At 35.9% G+C, this 25,415-nt stretch overlaps 1 protein-coding gene across 2 annotated transcripts in view; it reads right to left on the reverse strand.

Annotated features, from left to right (window-relative positions):
- Nucleotides 1-25,415, reverse strand: part of LOC106871669 (uncharacterized) — a 218,510-nt gene that overhangs the window by 39,917 nt on the left and 153,178 nt on the right. For both annotated transcript variants that reach the window (XM_089342265.1, XM_089342264.1), the window contains exon 3: nucleotides 564-654. The gene's annotated coding sequence lies outside the window, so the exon portion shown is untranslated. The remainder of the gene's footprint in view (nucleotides 1-563; nucleotides 655-25,415) is intronic.

Here is a 25,415-nt window from a genome sequence, read left to right on the forward strand (position 1 = left end):
GTGTGTGTGTGTGTGTGTGTGTGTTGCTGTCTCCTTGCTTTGGTATTGCGTGATAGTCGTAATTAAGTGTCACTGTCATACAAGCAGTGTCCTTTGTTTCCAAGCTTCTGTGAAACCATGGTCTGGTCATGGGGAAATATTACTTTTGCACATACACCCTGTGTTGACTGACACAGACACACACACTGAACACGTATGTATAACAAAGATAATCAAAATGATTAATGAAATAAAAACAAAACAAAAAAAGAAAATGAGTAATAAGTGGGTAGGTCATGGCAATGACAATTGTGTGGTTGTTGAGCTGAGGTTATCTTTGATCACGCAGACCTACTAACGATCAAAAGAAGGGCTAGCAACAGGAAAGGCTAGCAACAGGAAGGGCTAGCAACAGGAAGGGCATCCTACCATAGAAAAATCTGTCTCAAGAAATTCTGTCCAGGCCAGGCGAGTATGGAAAAGTCAACATTAAATCAATGATGATGGTGTTTGTGAAGGGATGTATTTTAAATGTAGCATGTGAATATTTAAAACAAAAACAAACATGAAACATATGTACTTACCATATTTCTCACAATATAAGTTATTTCTGCATCATCAGAGTGAAACTGCTGAATATTTGGCTGTTTTCCGGTTTATTTTGGTACACATTTCCTAGAAAAAAGCAAACAAAAAAAAATCCCATTTTGTTAAACATCACATCAAATTATGTATTTATTCATTATAAAATCACATGCATCATCAACAGGATTTACTTAAAATTAGGATCTACTGAACAAATGAGATAGCCCAACCTGCTAGAAATAACAGCCAAATCTCTATGCATTAATAAACCCTAATAGATTGTTTAGAAAAACACAGTAGGACATTGGGTAATGTGACTGCCTAGATACACCATGTCTAAGGTATTTATTCAATCATTCATTTTACACCCAGTTTTTTTTACATGCTGGGGTTGAACAAATATGTTATTTGAGGTATTGATTCACAGCTGGATGCTTTTTCTGATGCTAACACTTACTTAAAATTAGGATCTACTGAACCAATGAGATAGCCCAAGCTGCTGGAAATAACAGCCAAAGCTCTATGTATTAATAAATCCTAAGAGATTGTTTAAAAAACACAGGAAACATTAGGATAATGTAGCCCCCTAGATACACCGGGTCTAAAGAAAAAGACGGGATTGTTATGGCTAGAATGACTTTGTTCAAAGGCCTAGTTAACCAGAATTGGCTTGGGGAGTCAAACAGCAACAATAAAATGTAGGAGTCACATTATGATGTAGTGCTAGATCAGTGGTTCTCAACAAGGATCCATGTGGTCCTTGGCAGTTCGTGTAAGATTTTGTTGTTAAAATTTATGATCAATAAATTGCTTATACTACAATACACAAAATATTTTAATTTTTTTATACAATTCCTAATATTTAATTATAAAAACATAATCTTTGAAATATCAAATGGCTGCAAAGGTCCATCCAAGTGAACCAAGAATCAAGGGGAACCTTAGGTAAAAACTGGTTGAGAATCCCTGTCCTAGATGGATGATGCTTGAAAAAAATTCAGAAAAGGAAAAGACAAGACAGGTACTAGCTGGAACAACTTTGATTATAGTTCTGTTTAATCAGTTAAATATTTATTCATTCATTCGTTTTACACTCATTTTTTTCCCCATGCTGGCATCGGTTGAATGAATATATTATGTGAGGTATTTTTTCACAGCTGTGTGCTCTTTCTGAAGCTAACACTTACTTGATTTTCAAGTGAAAGATGACTTATTCCACATAGCTTCAAAGGCATGAACTGCCTAGACGATTTGTTGATAGGAGAAACAAAACACCACCTACCATGTACACACACAAACACACACATATATATTATTAATACAATATATATTATTCATATATATTTTTATGCATTTTGTATATAATTTTGCATATACATATTCATGCACACACACACACATATAGAATACAATGGACTTGCCATGATGAGTGTAAAAATCAAACAAAATAACTCATTATTTATATATATATTATGAACACATATATATGTCATTTATATATATTTTTATGCATTTTATATGTATATAAATTTTGCATACACACACGCACACACATACATAGAGAGAGAGTACAGTAAACTTGCCAAGAAGGGAGGAAAACCCAACAAAAAATTGCTTAGCACACATTACATAAATTATTGACACACAGACACACACAGACATATATATTTTATATATAAATTTTACACGCGCGCACATACACAAACACACACACACACATAAAGATTACAGTGAATTTGCCATGAGGAGTGGGAAAATCCAACAAAAAAACTGTCTGGCAAGCACATACATTATATATATATTATTCACACACACACACACATATTATATATATTTTTGTGTATTTTATGAATATTATTTATATATATTTTTAAATATTTTATATATAAATTTTACATATACACACATACATATGTTTCGGTGCCAAAACGAGGGGTAATCTGTTAGCTACTCATCGGGCCAAAGATTCCTTAATTAAATGAAGCTTAGATTGTCGTCAAGGGATTTCTTCTGAGGTTCTGCTAGTTATGAAACATATGTAGCCTAGATTTTATCTACTCCATATATATATATATATATATATATATATATATATATATAATCATAAATATACAGGGATTAGCATGAGTTGCTTCTCCAACATACTGAAAATTTAGAAATAGCAGTCAAATAGTAGTTCTTTGACTGCTATTTCTAAATTTTCAGTATGTTGGAGAAGCAACTCATGCTCATCCCTGTATATTTATGATTATAAATGGTTTTACGGATAAAGGTTTTTTCATACTGAACTACTTGGCAAAATTGTTAATTATTAATTTTATTACTAATTGACGATTCCCTGCCCTATATCTATATATATAAAGTATATATATAAAGTATATATATATATATATATAAAGTATATATATATATATATATATATATAAAGTACAGTGAACTTGCCATGAGGAGTGGAAAAAATCCAACTTTTCAGACAGAACCTTGCTTCATGAAAAAGTTGGTGAGAAATGAATGAAAAACAGCAAAGTTTTACATCTAAGATAAAAAAACAAAAAACAAACTCCAAGACAAAAAAAAATCAAAAAAAAAACTGATGGCAATTTAGAGGATGTAAAGTTCTGCGGTCTCTCATTAATTTCTCTCCTTTCAACTTTCCCCAGAAGAACTCTGTCCAAAACGTTAGAGTTTCCGCTCCCCACAGCAAATTCACTGTACTCTATCAGCTTTACTATATAATAAAAGTCTTACCAATGCAGATTAATAGCAGCCTCTTTAGAGTCTTATCACACACACACACACACACACACACACACACACACACACACACACACACACACACACACACACACACACACATGTATATGGCAGCAAGAATAAGAATGGAGAAAATCAGATCTTTAATTGGTGGATACACGCATACATTACCAACTCCAAATTTCTTGAAATTGTTCTAAATGATATTTGAATTTATTTGGCATATAGACATGAAGAATTACCTTGGATGTTAATTCTACTTCCATTTATTAGTATCCAATTGTTTGATATAGTTAACTAAATTCATTTAACACTGATTACTTTATAAATATCTGCCTGGATTTATTAAACCTTTTTACTTCTTACGTGTGTGTGTGTGTGTGTGTGTGTGTGTGTGTGTGTGTGTGTGTGTGTGTGTGTGTGTGTGTGTGTGTGTGTATCTATCTATCTATATACACACACACACACACACACACAAGTGAGTGGACAAATGAAAGAAAATGAATCGAATCAAACTGTTTTAAACAATATAGATACACACACACACACACATATATATATAGTTGAAATTTACAGAAAAACAAAAAACGAAGGCAGGTGTATAAACAACAAGCAGGTGTATTAGTTTGACGCTTGGGAAGGTGAGAAAATCTTTTACATTTTGAACCTACGCTCTTCAACAAAAAGGAGCAGAAGGAAACAAACAGAGAGAGAATAAAAAACTTTTGAAGTTAGAGGTCAATCATGGCGACTATATATATATAATACAAATAATAAATGAGTATATGCATATATACATACATGTATGTGCATACCTACATCTACATGTATATATAGATGCATATCTGGGTACAGGACGTTGCAAAGAAAACGTGGACAAAATGATAAACAGAGTACAGAAAACACACAGGCCACATAGAGAACATTTCCTTCATCAGCTGCCACCATTCTAACACTGGCATTTCGAAGAGTTAGGACAGGATGCATCATTAAAATGGCCTCTTCCCACAGACCACAAATTAAATTTGTATGTATATATATATATATATATATATATATATACACACATATATATATATATCATAGGTGTGTAGTCCATGGAAGCAAGGCAAGAAATGCTTCCCTTAAAAATTATAGAAACAAAATCGAAACTATATTACCTATTTTTCATAAGATTGTTCTTCTAATGTTCTGTAAAATTTATATAAACTACATGACATCATAGGCTTCAGACTTCTATTGTCGGAATTAGCATGAGATGACAAGCAGTGGCAGATGATACAAAAAAAAAAATCTGTGCAACGGAAGCAACATGAGCTGTTGCATCCTTTTCATTGTAATATTTTAACATTATTTTTCAATAAATGCCACAAAAAGAATTTTTTTCTAGTAAGAACTGATAACAAATAGATTTAGATGCTAATAAAATACTTATACACTTAAATTGAGTTTCTGTCAATTCGCAGTACCTATGATATATATAATCTTATGTTGTTATGTAAAGAGGCCTTTACATCGGACATCCTCAACCTTGCTAATAACCAATGAGCAATCCACTATATCACTCATTGACCTGCCAGAATAAGCAATGAAAATTTCTTTTAAATCAACCATTTAAAAATTAATAATGGAAAACATATAGGACAATGAAGTCCTATTTACATTCATCATCATCATCATTTAAAGTCCATGTCCTTGCTGGCATGGGTTGGACTAATGAGAAAAATATGGGCTGGTTATGGCCAGAACTTACGATTTGAAAAACTTGGGTGACAGGCCTGTTGAAGCAGAGTTGACTTAGGATTATAGAACAACCCCTTTAATACTGGTTCCACATCTGGCATGGTTGGACAGTAATTTCAAGGGATCGGGTAAGTTGATTACATTGACCTCAGTCATCAACTGGTACTTGACATTATTGACATTGAAAGGGTGAAAGGCAGAGCCAACCTCGGTGGAATTTGAATTCAGAATGTGAAGATGGATGAAATGCTGTTCAGTATTCTGTACAGTGTGTAAACAATTCTGCCAGCTCGCTGCCTTATTAATAACAATAATGGTCTCACATTGACCCCCAGCACTCAACTGGTACTTATTTTATTGACACCAAAATGATGAAAGGTAAAGTCAACCTTGGTGGAATTTGAACTCAGAACATAAAGACAGATCAAATGCCACTAAGCATTTTGCCTGCTGTGCTAATGATTCTACCAGCTTGTTGCCTTATTTGGAGTTAGCATTATATAATTATCATTGTAATCGATGGAGTGCCAGTTTAAGTGAAATGGTGTTAATAAAGAAATCCCTTGCTTAGAAAAAAAGCAAGTAAGGGTTGTTGACATGAAGAGCATCCAGCTGTAAAATCCTGCCTGAAATAATTCTCCATCCAAACCCATTGTAGCTTGGAAACAAAATAGACATTAAAAAAATGAAAAAAGCTTCAATTATATCATGAATACTATTTTAATAATTAACAAGTTAGTTATTTTATTAAATCTCCGTTATTAAAAAAAATTAATCAAAACAAATTGGCAATGTATTTCATTAGAAATGTGCTCATGAAAAAGTTAATACATGGATATTAAAAAGTTAATTAGAGATACTTTTTACTGCTCATTGCATTAAATATGCTAAAACCAACTTAGCTATTATTTTTCAGGTGGACAGCATCTCTGAGTAATTAACTTTGTGGATAAATTCATATTATATGCTAATTTTTCACGACTACTTATGTACATCTATTTAGTGAATCTCTCACCACTACTTTTGAGAGAACTGGAATTGTTATGCTTTGCTGAAGAGGTTTAATAAAACTGAAACCTAACCTGAGTTATTTAGAGACTGTAGTTCAAGGAAATTGAAGATTTTTATATTGAGTTAAGACTGTATTTCAGAGAATTTGGTGGGGGTGTCTGTAGGTCAAGATTGTAGTTCAAAGAATTGTTTCTTTCTTTCTTTCATTTTTTGTTAGAATAAAGATTTCCATTCAGAGAATTTGGAGATATTTATATGAATGTGAAGTCTGCAATTTAAAAAGTTCATAGGGCTTTAGGGTAAAAACAACAATGAATAGAATCTAGATTTTTCTTTTACTAAAAAATACTGAACTTCAAAGAATTTGGAGGATTTTTTTTTTTTTATTAATTAAAAAAAAAGGTGAATGCTTTAACAACTTTACATTGCTCTTTCAGTTTTGCAATAGCTTTATTTTGGCAAAACCCGCTGTGGCAAATATTTTATCTTTCACATTGCTTAAAGGGGTTTTCCTTGCTATCTAATTCAGAAGAAAGATAGTGGACTGAGTGTTAGCATAGCTGGTCTAGAATATTCTTTGGCGCTAAACAATCTGCCAAAATGACGGTGATTTAGATGCCTAACCCAGCTGGATCAATAAAATAAATACCTGAATCATAATGTAGATAAGTGGTCAAAACCGAGCTATATATATATTTATAACTGGCTGCATTGAGCATGTGGCATAGAGCCAAGTATTTGATTAGCTCCTCCTGTTTCTTTAAATAGTTCTACTCAATGAAGACTTACAGACATTGGTCTAGCCAACAACAGCAACATATAAGTTACAAATTATCAGTTGATTGTCGGAATATTAAGCTAATTAAACATTAACTTATTAATCAGTAACTAGGCGCAGTATTTATCACTGTTATTGATGCTGGTTATACACAACGAGATAATTTACAATCAGAAAATGATTAATGCCATAAAACGCAAGAGAAAACGCAAGAGAAAACGCAAACTATAATAAATGGTCTGCTATTATTTTTTTTCTCCTTTTTTCATTTCGGTTAATTCCGATCCAGTAATTCTTGTTTTCGTACCTCATTATCTTCCAACATAAGGACTTGTGTGTTACAACTCAACAATGCTTCAGTAGTTACCATGCAAACATCATGAATCGCTCCTAACCACTTTCATACAGAATGTTCGTTTTACTAAACTTATCTATTCTTGTTACTTTAACTAAGCCATTACAACTCTTGTCAAGATATACATGTCTACCATGCCCCTCCCCACTGACCCATCACTGCCGCCGCCGCCACCACCACTATTACTGCCAATGTTAACATTTCCACTGCCACCACCACAACTGCCACCACTACTATCACTGCTGCTACCTTCATCACTATCACCACTGCCATCCCTGTTCCCACAACTGGAACCAATACTAAGGTGGGGGGGGGGGGTAATTCCTATCTTTAGATAAAAAAAACCAAAAAACAAAAACAAAAACTAGCACTGTCAGTTACAACAGCAAAGATTTCAGTTGACCCAATCAACGGAACAGCCTGCTTGCAAAATTGATGAGCAAGTGGCTGAGCACTCCACAGACACATGTAACCTTAAGGTAGTTCTCAGGGAGATTCAGCATGACACAGGATGTGACAGTGCTGGCCCTTTGAAATACAGGTACTACTTATTTTTGCCAGCTGAGTCGACTGGAGCAATGTGAAATAAAGTGTCTTGCCCAAGGACACAGTGTGCTGCTGGGAATCGAACCCATGACCTTGCAAGCCTGAGCTGAATATTCTAACCATGAAGCCACTCTCAGGTAATATTCCCAGGTGACATAATAGTAGCTATTCTTAGCAGCTAGGTGATCTAGAAGTGTGTGGATTTAAGGTCACTGCTCAAATATACAACAGTGCTTGCAGTAGGTTTGAACTTATGATCTTTCAGTTAGGAGGAAGTGGTGGTGGTCCAATATTCAGGAATTTCGCTTTTGCACCGAGTAAACATTAATCTAATAATAGCAACAGGTTCACTTTGTCACTTTCCTTATTTTCTCTCTCTCTCTCTCTCATATATATGTGAACATGTCTATGCGAGAGTGCACATTGTGTGTGTGTGGTGTGTGTGTGTGTGTGCATGTGTGTAAGTTTAAATAACCCAGATAAAGTATGATATCAAAAACACTTTCATCATCATCCCTGTTATCCTTGTTATAATCTAGATCACTACAGACATAAACACCCCCACCCCGGGCTCCACCATTCTGATCATTAATCATAATTGCCATCATTGCCACCAATAACCATCATCTTCACAGTTGTCAACATAGCCAAAACATTCTGGTTTATCATTAATACTACACAAGCACTTTACAGATTGCAACCAACACACTGGCTGCATTTTCACGTGGTGTCAGCAGTCAACCGTTTGTCACCTCTGTGATGCGATCAACATGTCCTATCAGCTCTACGTTGCTTCTGTTCATTCAGTAAGCATTTTTACTGCATGTACTGGAGGAATTTATCATGGAGTTAGCACTAGTAAAGGTTGTCATCTATTATATAAAACTAAAAATTCCTCACAACTCCATGTTATGTGTTTACTCAAAACTGCTTCTTCTTTATTCCCTAGTTGGTGACCATAAGGGGATGCTGCCTTCTCAAACAATATGCTGCAGTGAGTGCCACTGGGTTATGGACCCTGGTGATGATGTTGTTCCATGGTTTCTGATCCATGGTGCTGGCTTTAGCATGCTTGAGTTCAAGGTGCTGCAACTTCAGGTCTTCCTCAATCCGTTTCACCCTTGCTCAAGGCAATCTAACCAAAAGTGGAAATTGCAGATAGAGTGATAGAGCAATGACAGAAGAAAATCCAGGATGGCTCAGTGAAGGAAACAAGAGTCTGACAGCAGAAACAGTGACTGGGGGTATAAGAACATTAAGACATTTCATCTAACACTACAATTTCTGCCACTCTTCCACCTCAAACCTTTAGCATTTAAACCGGCCATATCAGGCCCAAATATCTTCCCATTTTTATTATCAAACTGGCCAGATCCAGCCTCTCACACCTACCCTACAATGTCATTCTAAAAATAAACAATGAAATCACATCATCGAAATCTTGAAGCTACAAGATAACATATTAATTACAAAATAGATAAGCATTATATTTGACAGAGGAATCTGAATGCTAAAGGGTTAATTAATGCAAACCAACTCCATCATCAACATCTAATGATTACAATTTGCAATTGTGTCAGGTGTGACAACAGATACACTACATGACCATTACTTGTTCAATCATTGGTGATTTACGTTTATCCATAATTGTGGCCCCATTGTACATCATCAGAGTTCTTGACCATGATTTTAAAAAAATTACCCACAGTTCAGTCTCCCATGGATAAATACCCAGATGATTACACAGTGTAACACGATTTTTGCCCTTGGATAGCAACTGTTATTTCCTATTTGCTTACCTCTAGAAAGTATTAAAAATGGCTAATATTTCCTTCAAACTTTGCTTTTCTTACATTTATTCAAATCCCAAAGAATCTTTCTCAACACATGGTTATGATGCTCCCCTATTACTCCTGCTTATGATCAGAGAATCACATATTGCCAGTCACTAATGAACATGCTCAAGTGGTTAAGGGTCAACTAAGTGACAAGCAAATCTGTGGTATTGAACAGAATATTTGCCATAATGATATTTCTGCTTCAGCAACTCAGAGCTGAATCTGTTTGAAATGTAATGGAAAATATGTCAGTTTCAAAACACTGATGCCCAGGTCACAAAAGCAAAGTTTGAAGGGAATAGTAGTGATTTCTTTTGATTTCTAGATAGAAGTAAATAGAAAATAGCATTGACCAAAGTTTAAAAAAAAAAAAAGAAAGTTTTGTTACACAGTGTTATTTGCTTAGTAGAAATCTCTGGCTGTTGCAGAAGGTACCCAGCAAGTTGCAGCCAACTTCCTTCCTGCTCTCTTATTGGTCAAAGTAGAATTTCACCAGCATGTTGACATTCCTAAAACTTGGTCAGCTGGAATTTTAATAAAGTTTAATAGAAAAAAAGAGAAAAAAAATTCTTGAATTCATCCATCTGTGTACCTATTTATATCTACATATTTATACACATCATGTCAATAAATTTTATTTCCAGTTGCACCAAACTATTTGTCCATATGCCTAGTCCTCTATTAAACTAAGAAGATAAGGTTAGATTAGATAAGTTTAGCAATGAAAATATTTATTTTTAAGAACTGATAAGAATATACATACATACATACATACATACATACATACATTATATATATATATATATATATATATATATATATGACACATACATGTGAGTGCAATATATGTGTGTGTGTGAGAGAGAGAGTAAACATATTACAGGATGTAATAAATCATATAAGAAATTATGCCACCAGACTCACAAGAAAGTGCATCTTAGAATGTAACTGAATTCCAATTAATTAATGTCACTGCTAATATTTTTAGGATATATTAATCCGTAGTCATTATAGTCATATAAATAACCTAACTGCTATGGTTTCTTTTAAATAGGGACAAGGTTAATATCCTTGGGAGGTGGGAAAGAGAGGGAGGATTGCTACATGTCTGAGTTGAAAATTTGCAACAGTTGTGTTAGTTGTCATCTTTGTTTAACCCCAGGACATGACCAAACAGACTTATGATCAAAGGCGTACTATCCACAATAGTCCTATCATTTTTCAAGCCAAACCAGCTGGCAGGAGACCAAAGGGTTGACCAAGAATAATATCCATAGTCGTGGTTGGTCATGCCTAGGGATCCAGCAGAAAAGTGTCCAATAATGGTTGCTTCTGATAGGACTCTATAGAGGTGGTACTTGAGGACTCAATCTCCCTGGTCCTCCCAGAAATACTGGGTGGAGAAAATGGGTACTTTCTAATGTGACCATTTTTGAAGATGATCAGAATGTGATTTGAGAGATTTTGGCTGTGTTTTATTTGAATTCTTTATCTAAACAGATTGAGTGCCTAAGTCGCCTTTCTTTAAAGGATAAGTATATCTCAAACTACATCATACAATGAGTTCTTCCCTCTTCTGAGATGGTAGGCTGATTTCATGGATTTGGATGATGTAGGCTATAGAAGAAGACACTTGCCCAAGATGAGTTGCAGTTGGGCTGAACCCAAGACCACATGGTTGGGAAACCAGCTTTTTAAAACCACAGTCATGCATTCACCTATGATTTATGACATAAAAAATAAATAACAAATTAAAATTATAAATTGTGACTGTGTGGTAAGGAGCTTGCTTCACAACCACATGGTTCCAGGTTCAGTCCCACTGCATGACACTTTGAGTAAGAGTCTTCTACTATAGCCTCAGGCTAACCAAAGTCTGTGAATGGATTTGGCAGATGGAAACTGAAAGAAGCACATCATATATATATATATATATATGCATATATTTATGTGTGTGTGTGTCTTTGTGTCTGTTTATCCCCCGCTACCACTTGACAACTGGTGTTATTGTGTTCATATCCCTGTAACCTAGCAGTTCAGCAAAAGAGACCAACAGAATAACTACTGGGTGGGCTTTAAAAAAAATAAGTCCTGAGATCAATTTGTTTGACTAAAATACCCTTCAGGGTGGTACCCCAACATGGCCACAGTTAAATGACTGAAATAAGTAAAAGATAAAAGAAAAAAGACTTTTGTCAACAACTACACACCCTCACTGTGAACGTGTTACATAACCACCAAGTCCTTTTGAACCCTAACTAGGTTCTGTATTAGTACATAAACATGTAAAAGGCCTATCAGAACAGTTGAAGTTAAGTAACCCAGATGATGGAACCGTAACAGGAACGTGATTACATAATTACAAGAGTACCACCAATACAGCATGGATCATGACTAAATAAATATACAGAGTCATAAACATATGTATTTAGCCTCCAGCTTAAACAACAGCCCCGCCTCCGCCCAGATTAAACATGATTGAAAACACATGGTTATGACATGTTCTGCTCATATTTTAGCTAAATGACTGCTGCCCTTTATATGATAACAGATTCTTTATGATGTCAATATAATTTTATGTGTTATTACAATTTATTATCTTTTCTATAATAGGTACAAGGCCTGAAGTTTTAGGGGAGGGTGCAAGTTGATTACATCAACCCAATGTTTGTATCATCATCCTCTTGTTCCCCTTACGTTCTGAGTTCAAGTTCTACTGAGGTCATGTTTGCATTTTATCTACCCAGTGTCAATAAAAGTGCCAGTCAAGTGCTTTTATTGAAGTTGATTAAACTGACTAACCCTGCTTCCCCAATTTTCAGACTTTGTGTCTATGCCAGAAGCAATTATTATTATTCCAAAGAATGAAAAGTTTTGAATGGTACAACAATGCACTATAATACAAAAATGGACTATATACCTGTTGTAATTTAGTTATCCATAGTCCAATGATATTTCGGAATACAATTCCTTCTTCAGATCTTCTGAAGGAATTGTATTCCGAAATATCATCGGACTATAGATAACCAAATTACAACAGGTATATAGTCCATTTTTGTATTATAGTGCATTGTTGTACCATTCAAAACTTTTCATTCTTAACAAACAATACACAATGCTTCAAGAGAACTACAATACTCTCCTATTATTATTCTTTCTCTGGCAATGATACTCTGTCAGTTATGATGACAAAGGTTCCAGTTGATCTGATCAATGGAACAGCTTGCTCGTGAAATTAACGTGCAAGTGGCTGGGCATCCCCAGACATGTGTACCCTTAAAATAGTTCTGCGAGAGATTCAGTGTAATACAGAATGACAAGGCTGGCCCATTGAAAGGCAGGTACTACTTCACATTTTTGTCAGCTGAGTGGACTGGAGCAATGTGAAAATAAAAGTGTCTTGCTCAAGGATATAATGTGCTGCTGGGAATTGAACTCATGACCATATATTTATGAGCTGAATACCCTAACCACTAAGCCACGTGCCTTCAAATTCTTTCTCTATCTCTCCATTTGAGGTAGCCATGTTTCTTATTTTTTTCTACCCACAAGGGGCTACACACAGAGGGGACAAACAAGGACAGACAAACGGATTAAGTCGATTATATCAACCCCAGTGCGCAACTGGTACTTATTTTATTGATTTCAAAAGGATGAAAGGCAAAGTCGACCTCGGCGGAATTTGAACTCAGAACGTAGCGGCAGACGAAATACCACTAAGCATTTCGCCCGGCGTGCTAACGTTTCTGTCAGCTCACCACCCTGAAGTAGCCATGTTTCTTTTAATGCAAAACACCTTCTCCGTCCCTCAATACTACTCCCCCCACCAGTTGCGGGGTTTGTCTTGCAAGTTACTTGGTGACTCCACCACTGCTGGTGCCATGTAAAAATCACCCAATACACTCTGTAAAGTGGTTGGCAGTATTAGGAAGGACATCCAGTCATAGAAACCATGCCAAAACAGACAGTAGGGGTTGGTGCAGTCTTCTGACATGCTAGTAGCTGTCAAACTATCTTACCCATGTCAGCATGGGCAATGGATGTTAAACAATAATGATGATGATGACTCAGAGTTGATAAAGCAAGTACCAGTTGAGTACTGGGTCCAAGTAATCAACTAGCCCCCTTCCCCCAAATTTCAGGCCTTGTGCCAATTGTAGAAAGCGTTTCTATCTCTACCTTTATGTTCCATGTTCAAGTCCTGCTGAGGTCAGCTTTACTTTTCATCCTTTTGGGGGTCAATAAAATAAGTACCAGTAGAGCACTGGGGTCCATGTCAATCGACGTAATCCCTCCATCTAAGATTGACGGCCTTGTGTCGAAATCTGAAACCATTATTATTATTATTATTATGCTGTCTGAGAAGCAGAAATGATACCAAACTAATAGTGTGGTATCTAATGAAGTATCTTGAAGTGATATTCAGCTATAAGTAGGGTTAAAATCTCCTGAGAGGGGGAAAAATATGTTAAAGGACTGCTCATAGGACTTGAACAAAGCATCTTCTATAACCCAGACAGATGTGTTAACAATTACACTTAAGTAGCAGCTCGCCAGTCTGTCTTCAAGGGTGTATATGTTTTGTAAGTAAGAATTATTGAGTGAAAATAATAGCAATATATTGAAAATAATTGCTCAAATCAGTATGATGGCTTAATTTCCAGCAAGAGAAGGCAAATGTCATTATTTGCACTCTTATGATAGGCAACAGATGGTAATGGTACAATTGGTGCAGCACTAGAAGAATAAAGGTCCTGGCAATGTTTATGTCCTATTTTCATTCTGTATTCAAATCTCACAGAAATTATTAATTTTACATTTGAATCCTCTGAGTGTTAATAAGATACTGTCTCTTTGTCAGTTACAACGACAAGGGTTCCAGTTGATCTGATCAATGGAACAACCTACTTGTGATATTAACATGCAAGGGGATGAGCACTCCACAGACATGTGTACCCTTAACGTAGGTCTCAGGGAGATGCAGTATGACACAGAATGTGACAAGGCTGGCCCTTTGAAATACAGGTACAACTCATTTTTAGCCAATTGATTGAAGTCAAGCAATGTGATATAAAGTGTCTTGCCGAAGTACACAATGCGTCGCTGGGAATTGAACTCATGACTGTATGAATATGAGCTGAGTACCCTAAGCACTAAGCCACGTGTCTTCATGTTGATAAGATAAAGTATCAATCAAATACTGAGAATGGAAAGGATAAGGGGGTAGGTGACAATAAATTGACTACACTCTCTCCCCCTGTCCCACCTCCAAATTAGTGTCCTTGTACTAATATAAAAATCATCTCTACAATTGAGTTGTTCTATACATTCTGCATAGCCTTTTATGTTACAAATGAATTAATCATTAACACATAATCATATAGTGTAAATAATTTTGTATAACACAACACAGGGAAAATATTAAAAAGAAAAGGAGCTAATTATGAATTCTAACACAGGCTGATGGAAACCTGCAACTGAAAACCATGCAATCCAGTCCTACTAGTTCATGGTTGAGGGGTTAGCATCTAAACTGGTTCCCTACTGGACCTATCCAGTGAGGAGGGTGTGTCAGTAACCAGAAAGTTAAAAAAGCAAAACTTGTCAATGGTGGAGGGGGTTCCTTGAGAGCCAACAACATCCATATATCTTGGGGAAGAGATTTTACTATTTTTACTGGCACTCTGTCATTTATAATGATGAGGGTTCCACTTGATCTAATCAATGGAACAGCTTGCTTGTGAAATTAACATGCAAGTGACTGAGCACTCTACAGACAATCATACCTTTAATATAGTTCTCAAGGAGATACAGCGTGACACAGAATGTCATAAAGCTGACCTTTGAATTACAGACACAATTTTGCCAGCTAGAGCAACATGAAATAAATGTCTTGCTCAAGGACACAACTTGCCACCAGGAATTGAACCCACAACAGTAAGAATAATTTCCTAACCACTAAGCCATGCACCTTCACCGGGGAGGAGATGGGCATCTTCAGGATTACCAAATCCAATGAAACACTTGGACTAGTAAGGATCTGTGTTTACCTGAAGAAAGCCCCAAACCAAGAAAATGGGAAACAATGTTACGAAATTGTTCATGTTTTCCAATTATATATATATATATATATATATATATATATATGCTTCCGGTGCAAATGGTTTTGTTATACGACGCCGTATTTTACAATCATGTAAATAATAATAATAATGGTATTTTTATATGAGCTTAAAGTTTATGGCATTCACCGTGCAATGACTAACGAAAATAGTCTAATAACGAGGCATATAAGCACTCGGCAGAAAAAAGAAGGCTTTCCTATCCGTGTGTGAACGTAACACACTTAGTCATGTTAACAAAGGGATGTGAGTTCGCGTCCCACGTGGATGGGAAAGCCTTCTTTTTTCTGTCGAGGGCTTATATGCTCTGTTATTAGACTACTTTCGTTAGTCATTGCACGGTAAACGGCATAAGCTTTAAGCTTATATAAAAATACCATTATTATTATTATTTACAAGATTGTAAAATACGGCACTGTATAATAAAGCCATTCACACCGAAAGCATATATATATATATATATATATATATATATATATATATATATATATATATATATACATATATATATATATATATATACATGCTTACTATAGCCTCAGGCTGACCAAAATCTTGTGAGTGGATTTCGTACTCGGAAATTGAAAGAAGACTGTTGTATATATGTGTATATTTGTGTATGTGTGTGCCTGTGTCTTGTGTTTATACCCCTACCATTGCTTGACAACTGATGTTGCTGTGTTTACATTCCTGTAACTTAGCAGTTTGGTAAAAGCCACTGACAGAATAAGTACTAGGCTTACAAAGAATAAATCCTGTGGTTGATTTCTTCGACCAACGGTGGTGCTCCACCATGGTCGCTGTCACATGACTGAAACAAGTAAAGCAATAAAAATCTATGCCATTTTAATCCCGAGCAAGGCCGGGTATCTCTGCTAGTATATATATATATATATATATATATATATATATATATACACATATATATATGTGTGTGTGTGTGTGTGTCTTTGTGTCTGTATTTGTCCCCCACATCACTGCTTGACACCAACTGGTTGCTAGTGTGTTTACATCCCTGTAATTTAGCAGTTTGGAAAAGAGACTGATAGAATAAGTACCAGGCTTTAAAAAACAAATAAGTACTGGGGTTGATTAATTTGACTAAAATTTCTTCAAAGTGGTGCCCCAGCATGGACGTGGTCTAATGACTGAAACAAGTAAAAAGATAAAAAATAAAAGATAAATATCATACTATGTTGCATTGCATAGGAATTAATGTCTAGTTTACCATTTTGTATTAAATAATTCATCATAGAATATAGGCAGACTTCAGCTTACATTGTTTCAAGTTATGTCTTTTTTGACTTTACATACCTTCAAGAAATCAATAGAAAAAATAAACCTCAATTTCAAACATAAAATCAGATGAAATTTTAAAAGAACACCCCCACACGCCTAAAAACCAATATTGAAGCGGAAAATCAATTAAAATACCTATGAAAATATGTAGAAAACATTTACTAAAACAGACACCCAGCAAACTCTGTAAAATGGTAGTTGGCACTTGGAAGGGCATTCAGCTGTAGAAACCAAACCAAGGCAGACGACTGGAGCCTGGTGCAGCTCTGTCACTTACCACCATCTAACCTAGTGGTTCTCAACCATTTTTTGTCTGTGTACCCTTTGATTCCTACTTTGCTCTGATGGACTGTCGTAACCATCTGATGTTTAAGAAAATCCTTAAATATTTTTATAATTAAATATTATAAGAAATTGTATGAAAAAAACTGTTAAAATATTTTGAGTATTGTAAAAGTATAACCAATTTATTGCAGATAAATTTTAACAACGAAATCTTACATGGATCCCTAAGGGCCATTTGGACCCTAATTGAGAACCTCTGATCTTACCCATGCCAGCATGGAAAATGGATTTTAATAATGATGATGATGATGATGATGATATAAGCTAATATATGACATCTTTTGAGTCATGTTATTTTCAGTGTTAAGTCACATGTCTTGGAAACCATTACTGATGTAAATTGAGGCATGCCTGCAGAGGAAAGAATTAATAAATTGTGAATATATATACACTTAATAAACCTACAGTCAACCACACTGTGTAAATAGACCCATTGTTAAATCAGAGGGCAGTCTCTGCAGGTTGAACCTGAGAATACTGAATGGCTATTGTATCTCATTAAGAGTATCTACTTAAGTTCATCCAACAGCGAGAGAGAGCAATCAAGTGCAATGAGTTAACAGGCGCCAAATTTAATCATTTGTCAATCAGTACATTTCCTGGTAGAGTCTTTTCCATCACCGTCATTTACACAGCCACTTTTTCCATACTGTTACAGGCTGGATAACATTTCTGGAAGTGATACTCTACGGCTGGATGCTTTCAATGACATCAACCTTTACTTGGTTAAAAGTTATTTCACTCTACTGGAGTTCACATTCTGTACATTTACTAGGAGAGTCTTTTTCATTATCATCGTTTCTACAGCCACTTTTTTTCATACAGTTACAAGCTGGATGAAATTTCTCGAGACAGTATTCTGCAGCTGGGTGCTTTTCCTGACACCAACTTTTACATGATTACAAGTAAAGTTATTTTACTCAACTGAACTTCACATATCAAACTACCAGGCAGTGGGACATAAACACATGTCATTGCTGTCAAAGCTGAGTTAATACAAACACATGCGGAGACAAACAAGCAAGCCTACTCACACGTATACATGTATGTGCATATAATTATATAGATGATGGACTTCCATATAGTTTCTACCTCAAAAAATTTCACACACAAGGTACTGGACAAGCTGAGGCTAGAGTAGAACCCAAAACTACATGATTGTCAAGTGAATTTCTTAACCATACAACCATGTCTGCACCTATAACTACATGTGTGTGTATTTAATTAAGTGGGAGGGTGCATGGCCTAGTGGTTAGAGTGTTGGGATTGGAATCATGAGGTTGTAAGTTTGATTGCCAGACTGGGCCCTGTCTTTTGTTCTTGAGCAAGACACTTTATTTCATGTTGCTCCAGTTCTCTCAGCTGTAGAAGGAGTTGTGACCATTATTGGTGCCAAGCTGTATCAGTCTTTGTCTTTCCCTTGGAAAATATTGGTGGCATGGAGAGAGGAGACTGGTATGCAAGGGCAACTGCTGGTTTTCCACAAACAACCTTGCTCAGACTTGTGCCTCAGAGGGGAACTTTTTAGGTGCAATCCCATGGTGATTTGTGACCGAAGGAGGTCTTTACCCCTTCACCCTTATATAAAACTATTTAGTAAAATTGACAAAAAGAGTACAGCAAACTTGCTCTGGGGAGTGGAAAATCCAGTGTTTCAGACAGAGTCCTTCATCAGGGAAAGCTGGTGCAGAGGATGTAAAACTCTGCTGTCTCATAAATTTCCTCCTGTCAACTTCTTGAATACGGACTGTATGAAATGTTGGATTTTCCAGTCCTCACAACAAGTTCATTGTATTCTTTTTATTAGTTTTACTAAATAATATTAGTCTGCAAATGCTGGCCTACACCAGTCTCTTTGGAGCCTGTTTGATTTGTATAAATAACAATGGATGTTAATTACATGGGAAGATCACAGATGGCATGTTCCATATTTTCATTAGTTGTTTTAGATGCCTATGCACTCACAAGCTCATACACACATGGGCTCAGGAATAGGGGGTACAGGAGATGCAAGTGCACCTTCTAAAATATTTTGTAGGGGTGATGAATGGAACAATGGTAGTGAGAGGTGAAGAAACATATGGGGAATAGGGGTTCCAGGTCATTAGACCCTTGTTTTCTCTCTTGAAATAATTATAATCCACAGATTGTTTTAAAACAAAGATAGGGCTGTCTCCCTTTATATGAGGGATGCTGAAAAGTTCCTGCCTTTGGGTAAAAGAAAATACAAGAGGACCAGTTAATTATGATTTTAATGAACATATTCCCCTTTCAGATTTATACACACTTATTGCAGTGGTCCTTTAGTTTTTCTAAGCCCCGTAAAAGAACTTGGAAGGTTGGGCCTCCAACCAGGCCTTTTGTGATATCCTTAAAGCCAGGAACTTTTCAGCACCCCCTCACACACACACACACAGATATACATATGCATGTGTGTGTGTGTGTGAGCAAAAAACAAAGGATAGTAATGGTTATGGCATTGTAGTAATAGTTGTAGTAGTAGTAACTGTTGTCTTGGTGGTGATGTTGTGTGACAGTACCAGCAGCAGTATCTCAGAGTCTTCTCCAGACAAAACAGCCAGTGTTTGGTGTTTTTAAAGGAAATATATTCTTGACAGAAGGAATTTCAGCTTTTATTTTGTTATTTTGTTTTATTTTGTTGTTGTTGTTGGTTTGCTTTTGTATGTTCTTATATATTTTAGTTTTATTTTATTTTATTTCTAGAATGCTTGTAGTTTCTTTTTTTTTTTGTTTTGAAAACATTGCTAAATATAGCCAGCAGCAGCACCACCACCACCACCACCACCATCAACACCAAATTCACCATCAAACCCACCAGTGTCCCCTCCAACACCATAATCATGTGTGGAATGCAGATTGTCGCCAGAAAGGAAATGGAGCAGAAAAGATTACTGCCCCCACCTCACTGCTGATATAGAGGCAGTGATTAAGTTGCTGGACTATTGAAACGATAGATCGAGGGTTCAAACCTAACCACATCCACTGAAGTATGTTTTTTTAGTGATACTAATCTGTTAAAGACATGAAATGCTACTAAGCATTTTGGCCAGTGTACTAACGGTTCTTCTAGCTTACAGTTTAAAGAAGGAATAGTAATAATAATAATCCTTCCTACTATAGGCACAAGGCCTGAAATTTTAGGGGAAGGAGATAAGTTGTTTACATTGACCCCAGTATTCAACAGGTACTTATTTTATTGACCCTGAAAGGATGAAAGGCAAAGTTGACCTTCGTGGAATTTGAACTCAGAACATAGCGGCAGACAAAATACTAAGCATTTTGCCCGTCGTGCTAACAATTCTGCCAGCTCACTGCCTTAATGATGATGATGATGATGATGATGATGACGATGATGATAATAATCCTTTCTACAGTAGGCACAAGGCCTGAAATTTTGGGGGAGGGAGTGAGTTGATCACATCGACCCCAGTACTTGACTGGTACTTAATTTATCGACCCTGAAAGGATGAAAGGCCAAATTGACCTGGATGGAATTTGAACCCAGAATTTTATGTCACTGGTATGGGTGTCTTTTATGTGTCACTGGCACAGGTGCCTTTTACATGTCACCAGAAGTGGCCATGACCATGATTTCACTTAGCTTGACATGTCTTCTCAAGCGGAGCAAATCACCAAAAGTCTTGGTCACTTGTCATTGCCTTTGTGAGACTCAACAGCAGAAGATCCATTTCACCACTTTGTCCCATGACATCCTGGGTCTACCTCTTCCGCAGGTTCCCTCCACAGTTAGAGATGGGCACTTCTTTACGCAGCAGTCCTCATCCATACACATCACACGATAATACCAGTGCAGTCTTCTCTCTTGCACAAAGCATTGCATTTGACAGAGTAATATGAATGCTAAAGAGTTAAACAACAATGTCTGCCCCGCTTTCTAATCTTCCTATTCTCCTTTCATGTTAAACACTTATGTTATTCCAACGTTACACATTCTGGTTAAAAGACAGTGTCATATGTACTTGGTGGATGGTGCCTGCAGTAAAATTTAACCATAGAAGACTGTGTGGTTTGATTATGTGTCTGTGATTATTGGATCTTGAAGAATAGAATATAAAAATAAGACACACAAATAGATGCAGCATTGAAGATCTATTCTTTCAGGGCCTAGAACAGCAAGGTGAGCCAAACAGGGATCTGCTATGTGGTCCCTTAACCTGCTGATGCAATAGCCAAATTTTTCTCAAATTGCATCCTATTGTTTTATACAAAGAAGGATACATTTAAGATGTAAAAAAACAAAATTTGACTTAGCCACAACTGAAATGGTTTTGCGCATATGTTTATTCAATCAGGGCTTGCCTGGAGCTAAACCTCACCCTCCACAATAACAATGCTACTACTGCTACTATGAATAACAAACAATGATGGTACACCCCACCAGACACACACACACGCACACTATACATAGCACCAAACCCATGCTTGCATAGAAAAACAGATATATGATGATGACGACGATGGTGATGACATACTAGGATATATGCACAAACATTCATACATAAGTACATTAGCACAGCTGGAGCTTCTAACATCTTTAGCAGCAATAGGTTAAGTAGTGTGCATGTATGCAATAGGATAAATAGTGTATGCATGCACACATGTGCATGCATGCAATTTAAGATTTTGGATTCTTCAAAAATAGCCAGAACCTTATGATATCTACAGTTTTATATTTAAGAGATGAGGAATTATGTACATTATTTACAATTGACAGATATTTGTCCTCATCTTGTTTGTTGTTAACACGTTTCGGCTATTATACCCTCCAGCCTTCATCAGGTGTCTTGGGGGAAATTTCGAACCTGGGTTCTCATTCCTAAGGTATTTTTCAATGTTGTTGTTGTTATTATTATTATTATTATTATTATTATTATTATTCAGGTCACTGCCTGGAATCGAACTTGGAATCTTGGGGTTACTAGCCAGCGCTCTTAACCACTATGCCATATGCCCGTGGGCAATTAGAGAGTGAATTTTAGGGCTTATTAGAATTATAAGCCCTAAAATTCAGGTGTAGCCATCTGGTTCACCAGTCCCCAGTCAAATCGTCCAACCCATGCTAGCATGGAAAGCGGACGTTAAATGAGGATGATGATGATGATGAACAAAATGACAGTGAGACATTTATCATTGTAATTTTGAAGAGGGAAACAGTCATTCTAAATAATTTTACTGACTAGTTAACCAGGATGTAATGTATCAAATAAAAATGTCCATTATTCCTTAAAAAAAGGCAGAGAAGATAATTTCCTTGTGAATGCATGTTTGAAGAAGGTTTTGAGTTTCTCTAGCATTTACCACCAGTATTTACCACCAGCAAAATCTGCTATTTATGGCACAGTTCTAATATGACAATTTTCTATTATTATGCTTTTTTTTTTTTTGTTTTTACAAAAAGGAAATTGAGATCTAATTCTTATTCAAAGCTAAGTCTGAGTAGGTCACGGCACAGGGTTTCATGTTTCTGATCTTCAGGCAATTTAATCTTTATTCAATGACCCTTTCCTGTTACATCTGAAAAGTAGTTTGCAAGATTAAGTACAGATATCTATTGCAACACTTAGCTCTTTTATACATCACCATCATCATTAACTTTATCATTATCACCATTATTAACTCTCTTCATGATCATTATTATTATTATTATTATTATTATTATTATTATTATTATTATTATTATTATAAGGTGGCAAGCTGGCAGAATTGTTAGCATGCTGGGTAAAATGCTTAGCAGTGTTGTTCATCTTTATATTCTGAGTTTGAATTCTGCTGAGGTCAACTTTGCCTTTCATCCTTTTGGGAATACTGGGGTCAGTGTAATTGATTTACTCCCTCCTCCCAAACTTGCTAGTCTTGTGCCAAAATTTGAAACCATTTGGCAACCTGGCAGAACCATTAGTGTGCTGGACAAAATGCTTAGAGGATTTTGTCCATCTATATATTTTGAGTTGAAATCCTGCTGAGGTTGACTTTGTCTTTCTTCCTTTCAGGGTTGATAAAATAGGTACCAGTTGAGCTCTGGGATAGATGTAATTGACTTACTCCCTCCTCCCAAACTTGCAGGCCATGCGCCAAAATTTGAAATCATCATCATCATCATTATTGTTATTATTATCATTATTATTATTATTATTATAAGGCAACAAGTTGGCAGAATCATTAGCATGCTGGGCAAAATGTTTAGCAGCATTTCATTTGTTAGTTCAAATTCCACTGACATTGACTTTCATCCTTTTGGGGAGTCAATGAAATAAGTACCAGTTGTGTATTAGGGTTGCTGTAATTGACTATCCCCCTCCTCCTGCTTATATGACAATGTTACCCATTAACAACCATCATGTAATGTCAAAACAAGGAACACACACCTACATATATATGATGGGCTTCATTCACTTTCCATCTACCAAATCCACTCACAAAACTTTGGTCAATACAGGGTTTGTAATGCAAGATACTTGCCCAAGGTACCACCCAATAGGACTGAACCCAAACTGTTTGGTTGGGAGCCAAACTTCTTAACCACAAACAATAAAAATGATTAGCCACAGAGAACAAAAAGATTGAACATTTTGCAATGGAGCAGACTGACTAATACAAGTGTACAAGATTAAATTTTGGGTGTGATATATCCAGACAAGTGATAGAAGTAAGATTAAGAATTAAGAAACATATGGTGTATGTCAATAGTCATTTTCTTCTTATTCCTTAAAAACCATTCTTTCTGGAATGTTCAGATTTCTTCCGTAAGAAAAATACATTAACCAAATGTGTAAATTGATAAACCCACTGACTAATTTAAATGATAAACTCTGTAAGACCTCTTGATCCAGAGGATTATGAGGTGTGGCTTATGAAGCTGATGCTCATTGTCCTCATCTGATTAGATTCAGGAAGAGTTATGCCACTTGTGAGTGATGGGATAAAATTGAATACATAGCCTGGGTAAGAAACCAGTTCTTTTACAGGTAACATCCCCATCCACAGCTAATCTTTGCTAGGGACCTTTGATTTGACGGGCAACATTTTTTTATGTAGTGTTTTTGGTACCGAAACACTTTCAAACTTCGTATACTTGTATATTTTGTGGTATAGAACAGATAAAAAATTTTGTATTCAAAGTTATTTCACGTTAAAAATTGTCTTATTTCAATAATTTCAACTAATCACTGACGTCTATTCAGTTGAATACAGTTAGCGCTGTAACGGTGTATATGGTATTAATCCCCGTTAGTTCTGACATTTCCGATTAACTAGACTGTTCGTAAACAAAGGGGAAAAAGCCATCAAAATACTTGAATATTGCCTGCACTTGTTATTGGAGCTACCAGAATTATTAATGCACCTCCACCAAGTGCTTCATTTCCTAGAAATAGCAGCCAAATCTTCTTCAAATCAAACTCTAGTTTAGGGTTAGGGTTCGGGTTTTAGAGTTAGGGTTAGGGTTAGGGTTAGGGTTATGAGTGAGATTATGGCAAAAATATACACACAAAGATACGCACAGCGTAATTTATTATATAAACAATATATGCGTATAAATTACGATTAAACCGGATGAAATATGTCACAGGGAATAACACACTTAACACCGGCAGAAATTTATAGAGCACTGACTGTATTCAGCTGAATAGACGTCAGTGATTGGTTGAAATTACAGAAATACGACAACTTTAACATGAAATAACTTGCGATGTACAATTTTTTGTTAAGAAGGCTAAGAGAAAAAGTTGTTTTGTATGACACATTCTACCAGTGTCCCAAGTTTGAAAGCGTTTCATTAAGAAAACAAGTGTTGGCCGTCAAATCACAAAGATCCTTTGCTAGATAGGTAAACTAGGGTGGGCATTGTAATTACAAGGAACAGGCCTAAATAAAAAAATGTCAAAAGAGATATGAATCTAGAAATCACAATTTAGTAGTGAAATATCTGCTGAGCATTAGTTTCTGTACATGAAAAATCAATGAGGGAATAAGAAGAAATTAAGATAAAAAGTTAAATTATTCAACAAATTATGAATAAG

This window comes from Octopus bimaculoides, chromosome 25 (genome assembly GCF_046866305.1).
Source record: "Octopus bimaculoides isolate indiv1 chromosome 25, ASM4686630v1, whole genome shotgun sequence".
NCBI lineage: Eukaryota > Metazoa > Mollusca > Cephalopoda > Octopoda > Octopodidae > Octopus > Octopus bimaculoides.